Here is a 7,102-nt window from a genome sequence, read left to right on the forward strand (position 1 = left end):
TGTGACTGTGAGCGAGTCACTGAATTAATCCAGGCCTTGGTGTCCTCTTTGCAAAATGAGGTGCTTGAATCAAATCACCCCAAAGTCTTGGCAGTGCATCCTATTATTGTTCCAATTAGTCACTGCCTTTCTCGTAAGAGGATTATCCATCCCCGCCCACTGCCACACAGATTCCAGTTCTTCTTCCACTGATGTTGGAATTGGCCATAAACTTGCTTTGGCCAATGGAGTTTGGGCAGATATGATAGGACACCCCTGGGCAGAGGCTTTAAGAGCCACTGTGTGGTTCAGTTACTGTTCTGTCACTTTCTGCCATGAAACTGAGTTAGGAGCTGCTCCCCAGCCTGGACCCTGGAATGAGGAAGATATTTGGCATGCAGCCGCAGGGCCAGAGTCAGCCTGTAGCCAGCAATGTGAGTGACAAGTAAAGTGTTAATTGTAGGCCATTGGAAGCTGGGGCTGTCTAGTGTGGTAGGGCCCCCTCCCCCCAACCCCGGCCCAGGGAAAGTGGATTAGTAGCCTCCAACTTGGAAGTCTGGGTCCTCTTCCCTTCAAGGCAGCGTCATCTTGATCATTCCTCTCTCGGCACATGGCATGCCCACTCTAAAATCAGATCTGCTTGTATTTGTTAGGGCTCTTTTGGTTGCAGTTTCCAGAAAACCCACCTCAGCAGGCATGAGACCCAAACAAACAAAGAAACAAACAAAAAAGGAATTTATTAGTCTATTTAATGGGAAAGCCCAGAAGAGATTTGGCCCAGCTTTATCCAGAGGTGCTGTGCTATTATCGGGATCCTACCTCTCTCCATCTCCTGACTCCACTCACCTATCTTTGGCTTTATTCTCAGGCTTTATATGGAGGCAAGATAACTACATTTGCTACCTACTCGAGGCTTAACCCTTCCTGGGTCTAATCCAGCCTAGTAAAGACATTCCTTTACCAGTGGTGCTGGTACTCATCCAAAGATTTACTCCGACTGGACCATCATAGGTGAGTATCTATCCCTGAAACAATCTCTGTACATCAGAGGAATGAAATTATCGTGATGGGCTTACATCTAAATCAATCCCTGTGTGTGATCCTGTGATCTGATTGGCCAGTTCTGGGTCACATGCATTTCTCCCTACCTCTAAGAGTTGTAGAGGGGTGGTTCTCCAAGGGATCTGAGCTGCTCTTGTGAGGAGTAAAAAGGGATGGGTGTTGGCAGAGAAGTCAGCAAATGAGTGGTATATTGGTTATGCCACTTACATGACATTAAAAAAACAAAAACCTAAAAAAAAAAAAAAAAATCCCCAGATTTTGCAGGCTCAAATCCCAACTTTTTTATCTGGCCCTTGCTCACTTTGCTGACCTTATGTCCTTACCCACCTCCAGTGGGAAGGACAATCCTTCCCTCTTGGCCAACTTTGTTCCCTCAGTGGTTAAGAGAGGTGCCTTGAAGAAAAATGAAGACATGTCAGGATACGATTGGGAGAATTGTGGTGTATTTTTGATGTTTTGGTTAATTAACACTTTCAACACATGGGTGAAAAGTTCCATGGTCACACACTCTCATTCGATAATTAGGATCAGGAGCCTGAATTGGGGGGCCTTCTGTGATGGTGAGGCCCAAGCTGAAGGGGCTTCCAGTCACACTTTCAACCTCCAAGCCCCCTGACTTTCCCCACCAAGCAGTTACAGTGTCTGAAAAGTGTGTGTGTTCCCAAATGCTATTTCCTAGCCTTCCCCCTACCCCTGTTCTTTGCCTGCCTTTAAAATTAATTCACTTTCTTTCTTTCTTCTTTCTTTTTAAAGATTTTATTTATTTATTTGACAGAGAGAGAATGCACAAGCAGGGGAAGTGGTAGAGGGAGAGGGAGAAGCAGGCTCCCACTGGGCATGGAGTCCGATGCAGGGCTCTATCCCAGGACCCCAGGATCATGACCTGAGATGAAGGTAGATGCTTAACTGACCGAGCCACCCAGAGCCCCAAATTCATGCCCTTTAAATTTAAGTAACCAGGTCTTCCAAAGATGGACCTGAATCCTCTAGTCCAGGGGGCTATTAATCTTTTTTTTCCCCTTGGAATTGATTGAAAAAAATGAATTAGTGATCTAGTTGTATATATGTGCTTCTCTTTGAATGAATTACATAATAAGATCCGGCAGTAAATTTTGATGTAATGATGCACATGGACATTCTTTCAAGGTTTCTGCCACAAATGAAATGTGATATGAGAATATCTGTGATTCCAGTTTGTGATAAGGGCACAGGTACTGCTAATCCCCCTGTGGTTTGTTGCCTATACTCGTAATAGAAAGGCTTGCTTCATTTCAGTTACAGGTTAGTGAAAATCAAGATAGATTTTTTTATCTCATCCAAATTCATGGAGCCCCTTATTTCAATCTACAGACCACAGGTTAGTAAGTCTGCCCTAATCCTTTTTTTTTTAAAGATTGTATTTATTTATTCATGAAAGACACAGAGAGAGGCAGAGACACAGGCAGAGGGAGAAGCAGGCTCCCTGTGGGGAGCCCGATGTGGGACTCAATCCCAGGACCCCAGGATCACGACCTGAGCCAAAGGCAAATGCTCAACCACTGAGCCACCCGGGAGCCCTAAGTCTGCCCTAATCTGATTTGGATGGCCCTCTCCTCAGACATGGAAACATGCTGTGCGTGTCTCATATCACAACCCTTTGTCCTCTTCTCTCAGAGCTGGACCCGGAGGAGCAGGCCCATAGGGCTGGCTGCCCATCACCCGCCCATCCATCATCTACAGGGCGCTGAGGGTGAGGGGGACAGGATGGCAAGGAGGCTGGCAGCCCTTAGCCTCAGCTCCATCTCCAGCCTGATGCAGTGCAGCCCACACTGGCACACTTCACCCTACAAAACTCCCACCCCTCGTACAGAGCAATCTATCATTTTTACATTGATGTTCCCCTGGTTTGACCCTTGCAGGAAGTGCTAGAAGCTTCTTTCTTCAGAGACAGTTTCCACTTTCCCTGTGTTCGTAAGGTATTCCCTGAGGAGCCGAATGCCTGTCTTTCTTTCCTGACGGAGGGATTGCACGGGGAGGGAGGGACTTAATTAGAAGTGAAAGTCAGATTTTTCTTTATTCTCTTTGTTACAAAGGTTTTACCATTCCGAACACGTGCTTAGCTGTGTCTCTCCCTTCCTCTGAAGGAATGGAGTCACCAACTCCTTGACCGTAAATTATCTCAGGACAAGGCCAGGGTCTGTATCCCACTCCCTAGTATACATTAGATATTCAATATTTTTGGAAGAAAAACTTGAACTGAAAAGCAATGGTTAATGAAGGTTAAGATCTCCAGAATGAGAACCTAAAATACCTGATTCTTGCTCAAGCCTAAAGCTTTCATTCGAATTTTCATTCATCACACCAGTCTTTTCTTTTTATTCCTTCTCTTTCTCCCACCCAATGCTATGTCCTGAGTAAGTGGTTTTGTTTTATAGCCAGGCACCAGGAAATGGCGTGGACCGCAGACCTCCCGAATGAACACCTGCTCCCTATATTTTTTGAATAGAAGGGCAAATGCCCTCAATGGAGAGGCTGATCATACATTAATTGAACAACCTCTGAGGGAAGAGAATATTGGCTTTCATATATTTTCTTTTTTTTTTTTTTCACCAAAAGGTTAAAAAATAAAAAGCCTGTGCAGCTTGAACACATTTTTACTGCTGGGTCCTTTTATTCAGGCCCCGAGGGCCTCCGGCCCCATCGTGTAGCAATTTGGTTCAGATTTCATTTGGCAACTCTTTTGATGTACCACTTTTGTTCTAGGCAATCTATTGACTTCTTCCTGGAGCCAGCTGGCTCGCCAGGTGATGTGGCTTTAGTTAGAGACTTTGGCTTATTGAGGTTTGGGGATCTGCAGATTGTGGGTGGACTGGATGTCCTAGCAGGTGGTTGGTTTGTCCCTCAAGACATTTAAAAATTTGGGAGCCAGAGGCCTACTTTTAAAAAGTGAGGAAAATTTTAACATACAAAAATCTGGATTTCTGGCCTCTTTTGGAAAATTCTAAGGCCTGGCAATATTGTCTGACATTCCCGTGCCAGGCAGGCGTTGAGTGGTGGCTGTCGCCCCCTTCACATGGACTATGATTCTTCACTGCCCACAGTTACCTTCTGCCCTCACGTTTCAGGCTTCCCTTTGCCGTTAGGACATGGACCAACACTCTTCCCATGGCCCACAGGCCTGCATGGCTTGACTTCCCGCATCTTGTGCTGGGAATAATAATGGCAAATACACACACACAGTGCTAAATGTGTGCCAGGCTCTTTCAATCCTTGGGATAACCCTGGGAAGGAGGTACTATTATTTCCCTTGCTTTGCAGGTGAGGAAAGTAAGGCCCAGAGAAGTCAAGGAACTTGTCTGACAGCACACAGCGGGAAGACTTGGGCTGGGATTCAAACCCAGGGAACAGCCCCTGGAGACCCTGTACTCCATGTCTTTGCCTTCTGGTCTCACGGTTCCCTCCCTGCATGGGTTTTTTACAGGTGCTCTTCCCTCCACTTCGGCGCACTTTCTGCCCTTCCCCCAGCCTTCCTCACCCCCAGCTTTCCCCTCTTCCTCTGTCCCAGCTGCAAAGCCGAGTGTACGGGAAGCCTCTCAGTGTCTGAAGGCCCAGAGCTCCCGGCGTTGGTCCCCGTCCCCTCAAGCAGGAGATCCTGCGAGATGAGGATGCCGTGTGTCTGTGCCACCAGGGAGGGTAGCCGCCCGCTGCGCTGGTCGTTGGGCCCCAGGCCCGTGTGACCGAAGAACTGAATCACTCATTTGGTGCACTCTTCATTAGGCCACAGGGGAATTTCACCGCCTCCTGTGGCCTGACTGCCCCTGGGGCACCACTCGGGGTTCGTCTCACCTTGGACTTCTGGCCCCTCGCTCCTGTGGGTTTGGTCTGTCCCTGCCTGGGGCACAGGCCCTGCTCTGCCCGGGACACGCATGATGTGGGTCCCTTCCTAATGTGTCCCTGACCCTGCGGCCGGGGCCCTGTGCCCCAGAGTCTGGCTGAGCTGCCAGCTCCGCAGCCCTTGTGCACCCCCAGATGGGCGAGTAGAGGACCTGGCGGCCGCCTGGCCTGGAGGGGACCATGCAGCAGCCTGGGCTTCGGGGCGCAGCTGCCTCTCCCCAGCCTCGGCCTGTGAGCTCCCGGCCCTGGGGCTCTCACTGGCAGGATGCAAGCCGGATTCTACCTCAGAGGGTTGTTGTGCCCAACCAAGGAGCTACTGTGAGAATAATAAAGATGAGGGTACCTGGGGGCTCCGTCGGTGAAGCGTCTGCCTTCAGCTCTGGGCATGACCTGGCGTCCTGGGATCCAGTCGCGCGTTGGGCGACCTGCTAAGCGGGGCATCTGCTGCTCCCTCTGCCTCGGCCCTTCTGCCCTCCCGGGCTCTCTCTCTCTCTCTCTCTCTCCTCCGCTTGCTGTCTCTCATGCTTGCTCGGTCCCATGCTCTCTCTCTCTCCCACGCTCGCTCTCTCTCTCATGCTCTCCGTTTCTCCAATAAATAAAAAGATGAATACGAGTCTCTGAGAAGCAGTGCGGCCTTAGCACCAGCTTACGTTCTCCTCACGGTTTTGCACGTATTTCGTCTCCAGGTCGCAACGAGCGCTGGGAGGGCGGGGCCCTGGGAGGGCCAGACTGGGGTGCCCGGGAGGGTTGGGGGGACCGGGAGGGCGGGGCCCGGAGGGCTGGGTGACCCAGGCCGCACAGACGGCACAGGGTGGCCGTGTCTGAGCGCACCTGTCTCCCTCCCCAGCACTTGGCTCTGGCATCTGGGAAGGGCCTGGCAGGAGCCCTAGCCTCACCCCTGCCTTCACCACCACCAGCGCCCCCCTCACCCCTCCTCCCCTTGCCTTCAGCCCCCTCTTTACCCCTTCTCCCCCTGCCTTCACACACACACACACACACACACACACACCCCGTCACAGCTGTGAGGCCGGCCTGGGGCAGTTGTGGGCAGCCAGGCCCAGGGCAACAGGAGGACCCTGCCTTCCCTAGGGGGCGTGCAGGGCGGAGGCTGCAGTCCAGCGGGGGAGGGGGCCCATGAACCTGCTGGCCACTGTTCAACCTGCGGTGACCCTGCTGCCGCCCTCTACTTGGTGTCAACCAACGGGTCCCTGTGAGGCCAACCCAGGTGTGGGAAGCTGGCCTCTCCACCCTCAGGCAAGGTAGCTCCCATCTAGGCTCCTCTGAGACCCCTCCTGAGGGGATTTAGACTGGGGGCGTGGGAGGGACCTGGGTGGGGGGCCCCTGGAGGTGGGGAGGAATGGAGTGGAAGAGGGAGGAGAGAAGGGGAGGGGGGAAAGAAACTTGTGGGCCAGAGGTCAGCTCCCTCCAGAACCAAGGCATTTGGGGCTTTGCACCTTCTTGGGCATCACTCTGTGACCAGGCTAAAGCCAATAGTGATAACATTTATCAAGCACTTAAATGTGTCCGGCATTGCTCTAATTATTTCATCCTTTAAATTAGGTCCTATGGTTTTAACCCCATTTGACATATGAGGAAACTGAGGAACAGAGAGGTTAAGTAGCCTGTCCAAGGTCACACAATACGTGCTTGAGCCTGAATTCCAATCCAGACAGACTTTAGAACTGAAGTTTCTATGAAATAACCTTGGATTACATCATTGCTTAAGCTCTAGTTGGGAATGCCAAAGATCAGCTTCTAGAACACCCTGTTTATTTCACAGCTGGCACATCAAAGGTCTCAGGAGGAGGAGTTTTGAGGATTTGCTCAGGACGCACAGGACCTGTGACCAGAGTTGAGGCTGCTTAGGAACCTGGTCCCTGACTTCGACCTCACTCACAGGAAACCCACTGGGCTAAAAACCATCCAGATTCCACCTGCACCATCACTTCTGAGGGAGAGACTCCAAGGAAGCATTTCTAGAAGCACAGCCCATGAGATGCTCTGTGAGACCAGGGTCTAGAGGCAGCTGCGGTCTGGACAGCGTCTTGCAGAGCTCACAGTGTGCATTCGCTCAGTAAAGGCAAATTTTCTACATCAGTCTGAGTGTGGGGTTTTGCTAAAATGTTTGAGTCAGTGGAACATAAGGAGAGAGAACTAGCTGTGACTCAGTTTGGGGAGAAGAGGGTAG

General features: G+C 50.9%; 1 long non-coding RNA gene across 1 annotated transcript; it reads left to right on the top strand.

The window, feature by feature from the left end:
• Positions 1-235: 235 nt before the first annotated feature.
• On the top strand, positions 236-5,499 carry LOC118349991 (uncharacterized). Its single transcript, XR_004802866.2, has 3 exons — positions 236-413; positions 848-990; positions 4,339-5,499. It is a non-coding gene; the product is annotated as an uncharacterized LOC118349991 (long non-coding RNA).
• The last annotated feature ends 1,603 nt before the right edge of the window (positions 5,500-7,102 follow it).

This window comes from Canis lupus, chromosome 10 (assembly GCF_003254725.2).
Source record: "Canis lupus dingo isolate Sandy chromosome 10, ASM325472v2, whole genome shotgun sequence".
Lineage (NCBI taxonomy): Eukaryota > Metazoa > Chordata > Mammalia > Carnivora > Canidae > Canis > Canis lupus.